This window comes from Barbus barbus (assembly GCF_936440315.1).
Source record: "Barbus barbus genome assembly, chromosome: 6".
Lineage (NCBI taxonomy): Eukaryota > Metazoa > Chordata > Actinopteri > Cypriniformes > Cyprinidae > Barbus > Barbus barbus.
This window is the reverse complement of record NC_136734.1, coordinates 36185559-36202805: the sequence shown is the minus strand read 5'-3', so window position 1 is coordinate 36202805 and position 17247 is coordinate 36185559. Positions and strand designations below refer to the sequence as shown.

Here is a 17247-nt window from a genome sequence, read left to right as displayed (position 1 = left end):
TGGGCCAGAATAAGCCAGTCGTTGAGGTAGTTGAGAATGCGGCTTCCCATCTGCCTTAGAGGGGAAAGGGCCGCGTCCATGCACTTCATAAAAGTGCAGGGGCCAGAGACAATCCAAAGGGGAGGACTGTGTACTGATAAGCCACTCCCTCGAAGGCGAATCTCAAGAATCGTCTGTCATATGGGGATATCTGGATGTGAAAGTATGCATGTTTCAGGTCCAGAGAAAAGAACCAGTCCCCTGTGCGAATCTGCGAGAGGATCTGCTTCAGCGTGATCATCCTGAACGACCTCCTCATGAGGGTGTGATTCAGGCGTCTGAGATCGAGGACGGGCCGGAGGCCACCATCCTTTTTGGGGACGAGGAAGTAACGGCTGTAGAAGCATGATTCGCTCTGAGCCGGAGGGACCTTTTCTATAGCTCCTTTCCCCAGGAGGTGCATCACCTCTGAGTGTAAAATGTGAGCGTTCTTGCTCTGTACCGAGGTGGAGACCACGCCGCTGAAACGCGGGGGTCTTCGAGCGAACTAGAGTGAATAACCTTGCTTTATTATCCCCATGACCCACTCTGACACTCCGGGGATGGCAAGGGCGTGGCAAGGGGTTGGATATACTCGAGAGACTGGCTGCACGGGGGCAGTGTACTCCTGAGGGATGGAAGAGGAAATTTGCTCTCTTTTTGAAAATGTTTTGTTTTATTTTTCCTACTATTACAGCAGGCAGTTGCTTGGGCGCTTGTACGGGCCCTGTATTGGCAGCAAACACATTTACCTCTTCACCCGGAGATGAATGGGGTGAGGAGAGGCTTAAGAGAGGCTGAGCGGGAATGCCCTTGTGTCTGCTGAGTCTTGGCAGGCTGAGGGGCGGGAGCGGCAGGTGCAGGCTTCACAGGCTGCTGAGTCGGCGGAAGCTTGGGGCGGCTAGAAGCAGCTGTGGAGCTAGAGCGCTTCGGCAGGAAGTGTCGCATGGCCTGCGACGACTTCTGCGCTTCCGCTCAGCAAATCCTTCCACCGCAGGTTCAAAGAGGCCGTTAGGGGAAATCGGGCATCAAGAAAGGGGACCTTGTCTGCGTCCTCGATTTCAGTTAGTGTGAGCACCACCAGGCTGGCCATGGACCTCCCTATCGCTTGGGCGGTGGTCTTGGTGGAACGCAGGGCCAGGTCTGTTGCGCTTCTCAGCTCCCTGAGAGTCGCAGGATCAGGCTCAGACTCTTCTATGGTAGAGAGGAGTTTGGCCTGATAGACCTGTAAAACCGCCATTGAATGCAGCGCTGCAGCCAAAGCATAGGAGGGTCCAGCGAGCGCCGAGGTGGTCTTGGACGGATGGACGGCCTTTGCCTTCCAGCTGATAGCAGTGGGTGGGCAGAGGTGCGCAGTCCGGTTTTGGCGGCGCTGGGCATGGGCGCAGCCAAGGGGGTGGGGTCAGTAACCAAGCCCAACAGCTCCTCTGCGTCTGAAGCTGCCAATGACATGCTGTCATCGGCCAGCTCTTTGTCACTTGCACCAAATCGAGACCAGGTCGTGCTAGCAGAGGGACGCTGGTCAGGTTGAGAAAAAAGGACGCGAGAAACCTCTCTTTGCGGCGAGAGCGAGGCACGCGGGATTTGAGCCAACATGAGCTCGCTCTCAGCCGGGCGCTGAGATCCTCTGCCCCGCTGTTATTTCCTCACTGGTCCCTGGGAGGAAGAAATCGGGAGGGCGCGAAAATCAGCTGAAAAGAAAGCTATCCGCGAGCCCAGAGAAGCAAGACTGAAATTCTCACAATGAGAACAGTCAGATCCAGCAATTTCCCCAAGCAAGAAACGCACTTGCTGTGGCCGTCATCGCCGTGCAGGGGAGACCTGCACAAGCCGCAATAACGGCGCGGGATTTGTAAAAATGCCTGGCTCTTTTAGAAAGAAAGAAAAGTAGATCGCCAGATGGCGGCAGCGAACGGTGACCGGAGCTGCTACGAAGCCGGCGCGGAGAAGGCGAATCAGCCGAGCAGGTCTAGTTGCTGGTCCAGCTGCAAGGCGTGTCAACGGCGAGTAAGGCTTCTGGGATCAGCGAAGTCGTCGTCGCTGAAGGAGAAGAAATCTGAGGATCCTATGGCGAAACGGCCGCTTATATAGCTGGATGGCTCCGTCCATTCTGGCGGGCTTTGTCGCCATAGGCTCGTGCAGCTCCGCTGCTGACCCATTGGTTCGTTTTTAACACCCCGCGCAAAACAATAGTCGTGCAGTTTCACTGCGTGATTGAATGAGGCTTCAGTTCAGGAGAAAAAAGCGTCTCCCATAAGCGTCTTTATCAAGACACAGTACGAGTGGAGTATCGACAGGGAACCAAAAATCTAGTGTTAAGAAAAAAGGGAAGAGGCAGAAGGGCAAAGTATTTTGTACTGGTACAAGCACATGAGAGCGAATAGTGTGTTAGCTGTGTGTAGTTTGTCATTGTGACGTGCAGAAGTGCGGTACATCAGCAGGCTTCCAGAGCGCACTTTTCGGCCTGGCAGTCAAGACACACGGCGCTCCACAGGGACAATCAATAGATGGCTCACACTTGCAAAGAATATATGCTGTGTACTGTGGTCGATAAAGAATTTTCCACTCGCCCATATCTCACGCTGTATGTCGAATCCTCTGTTATCAGCCAGAGAGCAGCACTGTAATAAATCTCCACTCTTCTATTACTGGCCAGGCAGAGCAGTGGTGAATGATTCTCTGCTGGAGGCAGACCAAAAGACAGATTCTCTCCTGGCAATACCAGATCTTTAATGCTTAGAGAAATTTGTTTATGTACTTACTGTACTTCTAGGATGATTTTTTTCCCCATTCATTTACCGGTATTTATAAAATCATCCTGGATGTTGCTGCATGAGCCCAACTAACGTACACTTGCCTAGAGCTCTCTTTATTTTTTTTTTTAGAGCTCTCTTTATTACTATGCATGTTAGCCAAAAGTACCATGATAAAGGTGCCTTTGGTAAGTAAAGTAAATGAAGTAATAAACAGTGTTGTCTTTGTCCACAAATAAATCAACAAATAAATAAATCTTTTGCTGGAAATGTATGTGATCAGACACAGCAATTTAATTCATACAGTATAAAGTACATTGCTGTCTTTTAATTAAATTTACTCTATGAAGAAGTAACTCTTCGCTTTTTTTATACAAGTTTTTATACAAGAGGTCAAAATATGATGTAGGTAAATATTTAGGTATTGTGTGTGTACTTAACCATTGTTTGGGAACAAATTTGTAGACATGGCTAAATCTGACAATCTCCTTTTGGGAGTAAGCACTGTAGCACAGTCTCAAGAGAATGCGCGTTCTGAAAGCTTGGTTATAACACCATGAGGGCTGAATGTGTGCTGGAAACATGATTCTGGGAAGGAACACAAGGTAATTTTGGCAGTCAGAGCTGCCCAGATCTGATGCTGAATTCCCCAGTTAAGTTGGTCTCTCTTCCTCTTTCTACTTCTGTATTCCTTTCAATAGAACTTTTTGCCATACCTACCAATAGTGAGTAAATTAAGAAAAAATAGACTGGCCATAAATATTTCTTGCTATCCATAAAAAAAGATGAAGCTTTTAGCTATTTTATTTAGCTATATGAAATAGCATAGCCATATTCAATAAGGAATTTAAGTCGCTAGAAACCCTTTCATATATTCATACTCTGTCCATCTGTGTGCTTGTTTTATTGAATTCTTTGTCTTGCTGCCTCTGATTGTCTGACTTAAATCTGTTCAATTCGGATGGAATATATTAATAATGAGATGAGAGGCAGGCGAATGTGTGCTCAGTTGTCTTTCTTTCTCTTTCTTGTGTTCCGCTGTCACATACACCCTCAGCTCCTACAGGAGAGGAGGCCTGACACCTGCAAATCCAGACTGCTGCGTCGCACCATCAGTGTTCCTGTGGAGGCGCAGTTCCCAGAATTCCTGTGTCATCTGTCAGTGGACAACGGTGAGTATACTACTGTTACTCAACATGTTTACAACTCAGCCAGAGGCCAGGGTCTCTCATGGTCATAGAAAACCTTGGAATATAAGGGGATTTAAAGCTTTTTATTATAGTTTTGTAGTTATGCTCGACGCTGAAAGTATGTCATCTGCTTGAATGAACTCTTTGTGTATTGACTGATTAAGTCTTAGTCAAAATGTTTTCTTTTCTGTTTTCTCCATCCTATACTATAAACCACCATTCATTTGTATCATTTTATTTTATTTTATATTTTAAATATGAAGTATCTGTGAATTGTTTTACACTTTTTTTTGTCACAAACTACCGTTGATACATATTTGCAGAAAAACTCATTTGTTGTGATTAAGAGAGAAAGATGTCATTTTCATTGAGGCCAGCAGGGGAGGATGTTGACTGCAATAATTTTTTCTTCTGTCAAAGGATGTTTCTTTCAGTGCCGCTTTCTTATAGTTTGGACTAACTTTTATAGTAATTGTTTTTATTTTGTTAACATTTTTACCTGTTATCTATGTTGTGTGCATACTTTATTTGGCTGATGTTGTTTTGTGCTATTTTACTGGCCTACTAATGCATCTGTTTTCCAATTAACACTATTTTCTTTCAAAGAGGAACACATAATGTTGAAACTAGAAATGCATCTTATTTCCCTCTATATCAAAACAGTTGCATACAACATACCTGTCCGAGTGCCATAAATATTATTTTTCCAAAGTTTGCGTGCATGTCATTCGTATTAAAGTTATCTTAATATCCTTTTAGACTCTGTTTCCTAATAAACTCTTCTTTATAAATATTAATTTTCAAGGCCCTATATAGTGCCAGAGATATGGGGATCTCAATGTCCAGTTTTTTGAATATCACCCATTTTCAGTGGTTGAAAAACCAAATGTTGATCCCATGCAGCTGATACTTTTGGAACGGAAATGTATGAAGAATAAATGATGTTGAAACTAGAATAGCAGCTTGTTTCTAGTGTCTACATTCTACATTATATTCCTTTTTAAAAGAAATAAGTTTCTATTTATTCTATTAAATCATTTTTCTATTTAGATCTAGTGTTTCGTGAGGGTTACATTTAGATGTATGGGGTCAGGCCAGGTGTGAGAGAATATTAATTACCTGTTGTGAAAACAATGGAAGTTTATTAGGTGACCTTATTAAAGGTGACCCATCCTGAAATTCTGACTTTTTTTTTTTTAAGTGCTATAATCAGGTCCCAGGTGCATCTACTAACCCCCCAGAAAATGTGAAAAAGAACAACCCAGTAAATTCTTTTTGTAAGCCTTTCTCTGCAAGCATGTGAACGAACACATCAGATTTTGCTCCCCCCGTGATGTAGAAAGGGGAACTTATTATAATATTACTGCCCTCATTTTCCACCCACTGTGCCGCCATTCTGTTTTTGCAAGCGAAAACGGTGTAGCAGTTCTAACACCATAACAAATGTTTGAGCAAAGCATGCTAACTATTCTGTCATTGGCTGCACTGATGAGCACAGAACACTGTTTAGAGTGGATTGATTTATATACTGAACATTACACTGCTGCAACACAGCTCTAATATAACGTGATTTATTTCCCGGCTGTTTGCCTTAACAGACATAACTGACTGTTTTTTAACTTATGTGTTTTTAACATTGTGATTTAAGCGCAATAAGCCATGAAAGAGAATTTAGTTCAGTACTCACATTACAGCCACTTTCTGTGTGCGTGCTTCAGATGTGTGCGCTCAAAAAATATATCAGAAGTTTAAACTAATATGGTTTAAAACGCATGATTTCAGTGCTGTAGACAATCAAAACCAAACAGATGTTTTTAGCAGAGTATCTGAGATATGAGCTGTAAAGGTGACGCCTTATTCTGGAAAAGGGGATGGGGAGCAGCAGCTCATTTGCATTTAAAGGGACATCATCATTTTCAAAAAAATATAATAGATGATCTGTGGGGTATTTGGAGCTGAAAATTCACAGACACATTCTGGGGACATCTGAGAATTATATTACATATAATAAAAAGGGGCATAAAATGTAGCGAACCAAATGTGTGTGTGTATGTTTGTAAAGTAAGTTTCCAGATTTATGTATACTGTATAGCTATGTTGGACATACAAGTTTATTTTTTTTTAAATGCATTATTAAGACTTGAGACAACAACACAACTGAATTTAACTAGTGCCCGTTATGAGGCAATACTACTCATTTGACTACTGATTTCATCACATGATAAATAAATAATAATTTTAAACCTTGATAACCAGGCTTTTAAAGGCTCACAAACACATGCAGTAGGGGTGATACAATGTCATGATTTTGCTAATTTTGGTATCTGATATGCTGCTATTCTAAAGTTCACTGCTATGCGGCAGTATTAGCCAAACTGAAGTGAAACAAGGCAAATGTGACAACAGAGGAACAAGCTGGGTCAAACAGATACATATTACTCTACATCATAATTGTGCTGATGATATAATCTTGATATAATATTAATGTTAACAGTAACTGTCAGATGTGATTAAGTTAGTCTGAGTACACTCAACACAGCTGAAAATGCAGGAATTTTAGTATCGCTTCTGTTTTACTGTACAGGAGAATACTGAGAATTATTTATTTTAAACGAGCAACACATTTGTTACTACAGAGTTTCATGCATGCAGTACTCCGGATATCTTTTGAGGATGCTTATTTGTCACCTATGGTATTGATTTAGTACGACACTGAGATAGCAGATTCTGGTACAGTACTGAAGCCAAAATTGTGCTGAGCCTAAAATACAGCTAACAATGAGGCAAATGAAGATTCCAATGCACATCCTCAAAGTCCTCAAGATTCTGATTCTGTTCTGCTTTTAATTGTGCTGTATTTTTGTTCTACTTGACAGGGACATTTAGATTTACTGAGAGTCTTTTTAACTTGGTAAATATTTTTGCTTTCTCAAACTCAAAGACCTGCATTTAAATATTGTCCTGTTTTTGTTCTTTATTTATTTTATTTTAATTATACAGTATTGGGACCATACAGGATGTATATAAATTCTCAATATGATATCTAATGTATAGTTTTTTTATATTGTTATAAGTCTAAATATAAATTGGGAAATATAGTTAATTATTAACTATAGGTATATTGTAAATAATATAAATAATTGTAAATTGTATCGTAAATAAACTCTTGTAAGTAAACTTGTGCTTAACAACGCCCTTCAGCCGTGATTTATTCAAGGTACAGCATGGCCTCGAGTACCTTATTGCTTTTATACCGCACAATAAAAAATGTTAAAACCAAAAATGTATGTATTGAAATGTTACTTTTTTGAAGCAAGTTCGTTAAATGCTAAAAAATAGTTCCTGACAGCAACAGTAAATGGCAAGAGAATGTTCCGAACATGCCTCTCATCTAATGGAGCTTAAAGGGGTCATATGATGCTTTTTTTTTAAAAGATCATTATTTTGCATATTTGGTGTAACAGAATGTGCTGACATGCTTTAATGTTCAAAAAACACATTTTCAAATACTGTACATTATTGTAGGTCCTCTATGCCCCGCCTCTCTCAAACGCGTCGTTTTCTACAAAGTCCTTCCTTCAGACAAGCGCAGTCTGCTCTGATTGGCCAGCTGGCACAGTGCATTGTGATTGGCCGAGCACTCACCACAAGCACTCGTCGGAAATGTAATGTTCCTTTCCATAATCGCGAGCTTCACCTTTCAAAATAAAAGTAAAAGACAGTTAATAATGTCCTTAGTTTTACCATCAGTTCAAGCCCGAAAGGGGAACAGAGTCGTGTGACAGACACAGTGATAAAGCTCGTATGTATTTGCACACAAGCCGCGGTTAAGACAGCTGACTCCACTGTGATGTGACCCGGTCTCTCTCTCTCTCTCTCTCACACTCGCTCACTCACTCACTCACTCACACGCACGCCCACACACACACACGACGCACAAAACTCCGCATTTGAACAGTCAATAGCAAATACAGTAGCTGATTCAGAAGTGCAGACTGTCATAGCAAAGTAAGAATTACCACCTCTCCTAGGTTCACGAACCGGTGGTCCATAAAATGCGTTGCTGTTCTGTTGTAAGTAATCTTAATGATTCCTAAATGCATCTAATTTCGGAAGGCCAAATAAAGTGCTTTTGCTTTTGCATAGAAATGCATAGCGTCTCCCTGACATGACTGCCTGCATCAACACTACTGCGGTTACTGAAACCACGCCTACTTTCTTTGCGTGTACATTTGGACGGCGTTACGCAAATATTTCCACATTGTGACGTAGATGTGGGGGCCGTTTTAGGGGGGCATGGCAGAGTCTTAAACTTTTATAAAGAATATCTCTTTGGTTTTGAGACATTAGTCTTTGCAACTTCAAGGATCTTATATATGCACAAACACCTTGTAACACTCCAAAGAGAAAGTAAAACTTGAAATCGCATCATATGACCCGTTTAAATAAAAACAGAGAATAGGAACTCTTCTTATCCGCTGTCATTTATTTTTTTTAACACCATATATATTTTCTCACACAGGCTACATCTGCTTATCTCTCTGCATGAGAAAAGGTCTGTTTTCTGTCCTTTAGTTTTAAAGTAGACCGATTCGTGGCACAGCGTGAGTTTGCACGCGTCATTACAGTGTAAACTGATGGGAAAATGGACATACACACCCATACCTGAAACAGAAAACGAATAAATACAGTAATATTCCCTCCTCACTTCGGAAACTGTGGACTTTCTCAGAGACGCGCACACACATCAACATATCTCTGTATGAGAAGTGTTTATTAGACCAGGAAGGGCGTGGTCTCAAAATTAAAGATGAAAGATGCAACATAACGCCATCAGGGGTCACTCATACTTCATTAAATAAATAACAAACATTTAATTTTGCCGAAATGCATAATACATGGAATGGTTTTAATGCTATATTATTTCTGTTTTTATGTTGCTAAGGGTGTTGCTCAGTGATGCACAGAACCATTGGGTGAAGAGGTCATAGCCGTGCTGTATCGTGAATAAAACATAGCTGCTGACCAATCAGAATCGAGGAGTGGAACTAACCGTTTTATAAAGTTAATTATAAACTCAGTATAGTTATACTATTGTATAATAGTATAGTTTTTGTATATTGAGTTACATTGTATATTCAGGATATGTTAATATATATTCAGGTTTATAATTTTATATCCAGTATAGTACATTATACTAAAATTCATAATACATAACATTTTCAATTTTATTCATGTATGGTCATTGGTCAGATTTATAACTGTATTTTCAGAATGGCTTTGAAAGTGTTTCTTGTTTGCCCGCACCCCATATTGAATAACTGATAGAAGATAAAAGAGAAACTGAGAACTGGAGCACCTTCTGGGGTTGAAGAGCAGAATACGTATATTGTGCCTCAATACTGCAAATTAAAAGCTTAAATAACCAAATCAATAGGGTACTCATCAGAGAGCCTTTTTAACATATAACAGCTTTTTAACAGATTCTGCACATCACTGTAGTGCTGAATACTACTGACATGTCAAAACACCTTCAAATCACCATTAGTGCATGTAGCTCACAGACAAACATCAAAGTGAGACATAGATTGTAAAGCTGTTGTCCTATTATTCATTCATGTTTAGCAAGGATGCATAGCAAGACTTATGGTATGCTGGTAGCTCATTATCGCTCATACACACTAATGTAGCCTACTAGTGTGCAGTTTGATACTTTATAGTAAATGTCATGGAGAATTTCAGAGTGAAATGTGCATGATTGTGGTTACCTTTAACAGTATAGTGTTTGTTACTTGGCTCAAATTCATTAGTGGCATAAAGTTTCCATAAATATTGGCCGTTTTATTTGTCCTTCTGTAAAGAGACTGAAGACAGAGTGAGTAAAATCTGCAAAAGTCTTGTCACTGATACTGTGTCTTTAAGAAGCATGTGAGAAGTAGGAGTTAAAGAGAGACCACAATTTACAGGAATAGTCAATCTGCATGCGTGCCACATGCATCCATTCTGGCTCTGTTTTTCTCTCTCTGTCTCTCTCTGGAGCAGTAGACAAACACAGAACAACAGTTGGAGCACAGAGCAGTTCTCTATGGATCGGGTGAGGGGAGAACCTCTTCTCTCTCTCCCTCTCTCTGTCCTCTCTTCCTTTCTCCTCCCATCTGTCTCCTTTCAGCACTGTTTTTCAGTTGTTGGACAGCAGTTTAGCACTCTGTGAAGCTATGGAGTCTGAGACGAGCCCTGAGTCGGAGGGTCAGTCCGGTAAGTGCTTGTGAAGGAAGGATGCTCTCGGCCCTTGCCTCAATATTGGTGAACTGGAGATGGATTGCTGGCATAGTGTTTAAAATTTTAAAATGAGTACACGCATGAGTTTGTTGAAAACTATAGTCCCAGGCTCAGACGGCATGCCTACAGACCACCCGTAGTCCATTCTTAACGCCTGATGCATATTGTACAGAAACTAGACAACACTTGCAGATAATCACTGAATGTGCCAAAGTTCACAGTATTAGTGGCTTCACAATCTTTGAAACTGTGGCAAACAGTTTTGCAGAGTTGTGTTTAAAGCATTTCGTAGCATGTAAATGAGATATCCTGGAGCTTGTTTTGCTGTGTTTCTGAGTTTGTGAAATGATATTTTTGGTCAGAAATTCTAAAAGATTCTAAAATTCTAAAAATTCAAACATTTTTCAGCTTTTTTTGTGCTGTCATTCTCTCTCTGTCTTTGTCTCTCTCTTTTTTATTTATCTGTGTGTGTCTGGCAGTCTGTTCTTTTTTCTGTCTATTATTGTGGTATAATAAATTTTAGGTAAACCCAGTGTTAAATGGCCCGTGTGTGTGTGTGTGTGTGAGAGAGAGAGAACTACACCTAACAGTAAATCTTTGGATTCACTATGTTCATTCTAAAGACAGAGATCCATGTAGTTCTTCAGTGTGGTCATAGGGAGACTTTTTTCTTAAGTCTTCTTCACATTGCAGCTTATTTTGTTCAGAAAACACCCACTTAGACAGGAATAGACTAGCTGATAGACGTGCAAATAAAGCCATCAACCATATATACTGTTAGGTGTAGTTCAAGCAGGTAGTGTAATACTGTTATTTTACTATTTTATTATTTTACTTTTTGTCTTTCTTTCTCTGTCCAACTCTACTTTATAGGCACTTATATTTTCTGATTTGACTATTGTATTTCTTGAAGGAGTGTGTGTGACTTGTGGATTGTGGGTGACTGGAGTGTGCTGTGCAGACTTGATTATGTTAGAGGGAGTTTCACATTTTAAAGGAATTGTGTTTCTCTAAATTGTGATTCTCTTGTGACTTTAGTTTGAGAGGGGGAGAGAGTAGATGTGTGTGTGTGTGTGTGTGTGTGTGTGTGTGTGTGTGTGTGTGTGTGTGTGTGGGAGAGAGAGAAAGGGAGACAGAGAGAAAGTGTGAGCGGACAGGACGGGAGGTTGACTTATGTACACAAATCTTTCTTTCTTTCTTCTCTCCTTCACATTCTCCCTCTTCTTTTCCGCTCGCATATTTCAATCTACCCTGTCAGAGCGCTCTAAAAATCGAATGATTAAATTATTATTTGACTATTTTTTCCATTGTCTGTATGCACAGAGATTATGGCGCAGGTCTAGGGAAGGAGCTTTGGAAGAATGTGGTTAGCTGAATGAGCCAACTGCTAAAGTATTTCAGGGAAACAGGACATTCAGGGTCCAACAGTGTCGATATGCTGGACAGAGAGAGATGGAGAGCTTGCAAAGAAAGCTAGCAAGAAAGAAAATGTAAGTCCTGCCAAGGGAACCCAAATCCATGACACAGTAGTTGAGTCCAACATCTGTCTTAAACGCAGGCCAAACCTCAAAATATCCCAGAATAGCCCTAAATAACACAGTACAACCGTCCTGCCCCGGCAGAGTAGGTGCCCTCCCATATATGTAAAAATGTACCATGCGATTCAAAGCAGTTAAACCCTTATACCAAGACCAATTCATAGACAGGACTCTTGATATACCCATAATCAGTTACAGTGTTTCTTTTGAGTATGCAATTTAACAGCCGAATGAAGGAATTAAAAGCTTTAGGATCCAATGAAGCATTTTACGTCATAATGGGATGAGAGATGCACTTATCCTTAAAGATAAATCCATTTACATCAGTGGAGCAAAAACAGCTCTGAATGTTCATACCTGTGTATCTAAACCAATTACAGGAGTTGAAGAAAGAAAACATTTTATGAAAACAGGGATGGAACCTTTCTTGGCATTTGGTGTATCTTTTGTCATCTGCTGCAGTGATGGAGTGGAGGACTATCTCAAATGTAGTGAGCATTCAGACGAGAGTAATTAAAGATAAGAGAGAGCAAGCAACCAGGGCAATGAAAAGGATAGACATCATTTGGATGCTTCTCTCCCCTACCACTCAGGGAATCTCGTCTTCTTTCCTTTATTATTACGAGTGTATGTCAGCAGGGTGCTAATTCCACCCTTTACCATTTGATTCTTAACCTACACTCTTAAAAATTAAGGTGCTTCAAAAGGTTCTTCAAGCGATGCCATAGAAGAACCATTTTTTGTTCCACAAAGAACCATTCAGTCAAAGGTTCTTTAAAGAACCAACTCTTGCTTACCTTTTGATAATCTGAAGAACCTTCTTTTGCCACAAAGAACCTTTTGTGAAACGGAAAGGTTCTTCAGATGTTAAAGGTTCTTTATGGAACCATTTAGACAAAAAGGTTATTCTATAGCATTGTGAAGCACCTTTATTTTTAAGAGTGTACAGGGGCTTATTTAATCCTTTGTGCTGTTTTAAAGTAAACATACCAGTGATCAGGATTAAAGAACTGTTTCTGCACGACCTGACACTTGAACAATATTTTTGTTTTCAGTTTGATTCAGTCATTAACTACTAATTCAGTTAATTTAGATGTTACCACAAGAAGAACATAAATGTATTTGATTTATTCAAGGCAAAAGTATTATAGCTAAATAATTCTAATTAGTTCAGGGGTTTTCAAAGTCAAAGACAGTGGGCTTTTGACACAACATACACAAGGGCACCACCTCACACCACTTTACTAATTTTCATTAGTAAAAAAATACTTTGTGATAATTGTGACATTGTGATAGTTCACAATGTATTTAATTATACAGTGCTGCTTCAAAGTTTGTGAACCCTTTAGAATTTTCTATATTTCTGCAGGAATATGACCCAAAACATCATCAGATTTTCATATAAGTCCTGAAAGTAGACAAAGATAACCGAATCAAACAAGTGAGAGAGAAATTATTTTCATTTATTTGAGAAAAGTGATCCAGTGTTATATATCTGTGCGTTGCAAAGGTATGTGAATCTTTGCTTTCAGTAACTGATGTTGACCCCCTTTTGCTGCAGTAACTGAAGGTAAAGTTTCTTGTAAATGCTGATCAGTCCTGCACAATAACATGTAGGAATTTTAGCCCATTCCTTAGTTCAAAACCACTTAAACTCTGTGATGTTGGTGGGTTTCCTCCTATGAACTGCTTGCTTAGGTCCTTCCACAACATTTTAATTGACTCAGCCATTCCAAAACATTAACTTTGTTCTTCTTTAACCATTCTTTGGTAGAATGACTTGTGTGCGTGGGCTTGTTGTCTTGCTGCATGACCCACGTTCTCTTGAGACTCTGTTCTTAAACAGATGTCCTGACATTTTCCTTTAGTATATGAATTCAGAATTCATTGTTCCATCAATGATGGCAGGCTGTCCTGGCCAAGATGCAGCAAAACAGGCCCAAGCCATGATACTACCACCACCATGTTTCACAGGTGGGATAAGATTCTTAAGCTGAAATGCAGTGTGTTCTTTCCTCCAAACATAATAGCTTCTCATTCAAACCAATAAGTTCTATTTTGGTTTCATCCATCCATTAAACCTTTCTCCAATAGTCCTCTGGCTTGTCTACATGATCTTTAGCAAGCAATTTTCTTTTTGGAGAACAGTGGCTTTCTTTCTGCAACTCTGCCATGCACACCATGGTTGCTCAGTGTTCTCCTGGTGGTGGGCTCATGAACATTAACATTAGCCAATGTGAGAAAGGCCTTTAGTTGCTTAGAAGTTACCCTGGGGACTATTACTAAAATGACATATATCATACATAATAATATACATAATAATGACAAAGAAAATATTTTTGTCTAATTTGTTTGATTGGGTTCTCTTTGTTTTTGTTTATTTTTCTCATTTGTTTGATTGGGTTCTACTTTCAGGACTTGTGTGAAAATGTGATGATGTTTTGGGTCATTTATGCAGAAATATAGAAAATTCTAAAGGGTTCACAAACTTTCCAGCAGCACTGTATAGTGTAAAAACAGAAACCGCAAAAGGAAAAAAAATATATATACATTTGTTTAAAGCAAGTTTAATGCAAAAAGCCCAAGTGAAGCTTGGACAGGAAGACAGGGAGATGGCAAAAGACTGCTAAACCAACCTTGCCTTGAATTGCATACGCTACTATACATTTACATTTACATTTACTATACAGATCCATTCAGAATCACTAAACCCTTGCACACTCTCCTATTCGGCCAGCAGCCATTATAAAAAACATTTGCAGGGCATGAATTTTGATGACTACACGAATATGTTGAAAAATTATGGTGTTGTTTATACGGTTTGTTTACGCATCAGTAATAACGGACTTCTGCATGCCTAGTATATGACTCCTTTATGTCACTGTAATCACTTTTATTTTGATTGCAGTCGTCATCTGTCAAAACTTTACTAGTGTGACACTGGTTTGCTTTATCTAACCAAGGTTTGCATATCATATGCTCATGAAGTGGTTAGCTGCCTAAACATTTTTTTTTTGTTTTTTTCAGGATTTTTTGACAAAGTTCAAAAGAACAGCATTAATTTGCTATAAAAAAAATTGATTTCATTATAAAGGTATTTATCTTTACTTTGTTAAAAAAGGTATAATGTTAAAATGCATGTAATATTTTAAAACCTTGCTTGGACTAAGAAATAGCAGGCCTTCTGCAATCTGATGTAATGGCCTAGCTAATTGAAAAAGGAAGATTTTGCAATTAGCAGTCTCCTGACTGCCCAAATCTCAGTGGTTCATCTTTATTTACAGTACCTGGTTGTGTCTCCTACAGATACAGTATTGACTTAGCATTATTGTTTGTGTTGCATGTATTTGCGTGAGAATTTTACTATGTAATAGTCCTTATCAAAGCCAGGCTCTTGGTTCATATTTTGTTGTGTTCAGCAGGCAAAACATCTGAAGTAAAGCAGTCTTGGCCCTACAGTGGTTGTCGGGAAGTTGTTGAGCAAGTGTTGTTTTTGGCGGCCTGTTTTAATTTTAGTTTTAGTCTAGTCTTTGTTTGAAGCTGTCATTTTAGTTTTTATTAGTTTTAGTCACGTTCATACTCTTTTTAGTCTAGTCTAGTTTTAGTTGACGAAAACTGATGACATTTTAGTCTAGTTTTCGTCAATGAAAATTGTATTTTAGTCTCTTTTTAGTAATGCAATTCTATTTAACCCAGTCAATATAGTATAAGTACCAGTAGTATAGACGAAACCAAAATTTTCTTTCAGCCAAACCCATTTCAAACAAGATTATATTATTGTTACCTTATAGACTCAAGTATACATCCATTCCAGACACGGAAAACGCTCTGATTTGAATTTACAACATTTATTTTACCAACTAAACATGTTAGAAGTACACACACATCTCCCAAAGACGAACCCCGGTTGGCCGGCCATCGGTCCCTTTCTCTGTGTCAGACTTAACTTTGTTTGTTGTTGTCTTCTAAGTAATGCCGCGAGTGGGGCTTGAGGAAGTGATGTCGCCTGCATCTGCGCAGTGCGACCTGAAGTGAGACACCGGAAACAGAAATACTGCAAAATAATAATAACGCGACTAAACGAGACGAAATAACGTTTATAACATTTCGTTTCGTCTCGTTTTAGTCAATGAAAATGAAGAGACATTTTAGCATAGTTTTTATTTTGTAAACCACATTTAGTCTCGTTTTTATTCGTCAACAATATTGCATTATACATTGTTATCGTCATCGTCACATGACCAGCATTTCCATCTCGTCTCGTTTTCATCACGTGATAAAGGTTCGTTAACGACGATATTTAGTCAGAATTTTCGTTGACGAAAGCAACACTACAAGTGCCATAGTGAAATTCCCTGTGTAGCACTGTAATTAAACAATTAGATCTAATTAGCTACTTTATGCAAAATCAGCTCAGGGAGTATTTGGGCTCAATGTATGGATCAGTTCTAGACACCAAGAAATCACTTGATGGCAGTTTGCTATCCTTTGTTAATGCATTTCCTATTGAAAACAAGAGTTTTAAGCTCATAACATTTGGTTCGTGGCTATGCCATGATCCAAAATTTTCTACTTTCTAGTCAGCTGTAGGTGTTATTAGTGGGAGGGACATTCTGTAGAAGGCATTTGATTGGATGAACACCTGTGTAGTGCAGGATGTATAGATCCACAATATTTCATGTCTGTTTTCCTGGAAGACTAAGACACCATTTTTAAATGGAAATATTTCCTTTGCTACTCTTCTGTGCTAAAAGCAACTAAACTCCAACCTCATTGGGTCTTTAAATCGTTTTGGGGTGAGAGTAGAGAGAGAAAGTCATTTCTTATGAGGTAGAACACAGAATCCCTGGCCCTCATTGAGATGGAAATAGGTCTGGATGTTTGTCGTCCTACTTCACTCTTCCTTTTCTTTGAGCAGGGTAGAGGAGAAGAGAGAGCAAGTGGAGCAGGAGAGGGAGGAAGGGAGGGTGAGAGGATTACTACAGTTTTCCCAAAGTGATAAACGAGAATCTCTCAGTCATTCTCTCTGAGTCACTTCTGGCCTATGGGAACTGCATACATGTCTGTTTTGACTGGAGGGGACTCTAATTATTAGACCAAAGACAAAAGAGTATGTGTATGCATGTTCCCATCTAACTGAATAGCTTGTGGGAAGAATGTCTTTATATTATCTTTAGTCTTTTGGGTGTTTGTACGCGAGAAAGTTTCATGATTCATCTTCGTGGGTTCGATACAGAAGCCCATGAATAAGCCCAACAGTAAGGGAGCAGATCAAGTTTGATGTTCTATCCTTCAGCATTTGCTAGCATCTTATTAAGACTCTTGGGGATCCTTTGCCACCATCTGCTTGTCCAGCAGCAATGTCTTTGTATGTGTGCCAAGTATGCTGGTATTTGAAACTTTCAGATATTTTTATGTGTCCATATGTCTGTCTTTATGTGTGTTGCGTGTGCATATTTGCATATGCTG

The 17247-nt window shown here is 39.6% G+C and overlaps 1 pseudogene across 1 annotated transcript in view; it reads left to right on the top strand.

Annotated features, from left to right (window-relative positions):
• Positions 1-16955, top strand: part of LOC306871335 (ras/Rap GTPase-activating protein SynGAP-like) — a 54617-nt pseudogene extending 37662 nt beyond the window's left edge. The window contains exons 3-4 of the transcript in view: positions 3817-3943; positions 16707-16955. The product of the transcript in view is annotated as a ras/Rap GTPase-activating protein SynGAP-like (transcript). The remainder of the gene's footprint in view (positions 1-3816; positions 3944-16706) is intronic.
• The last annotated feature ends 292 nt before the right edge of the window (positions 16956-17247 follow it).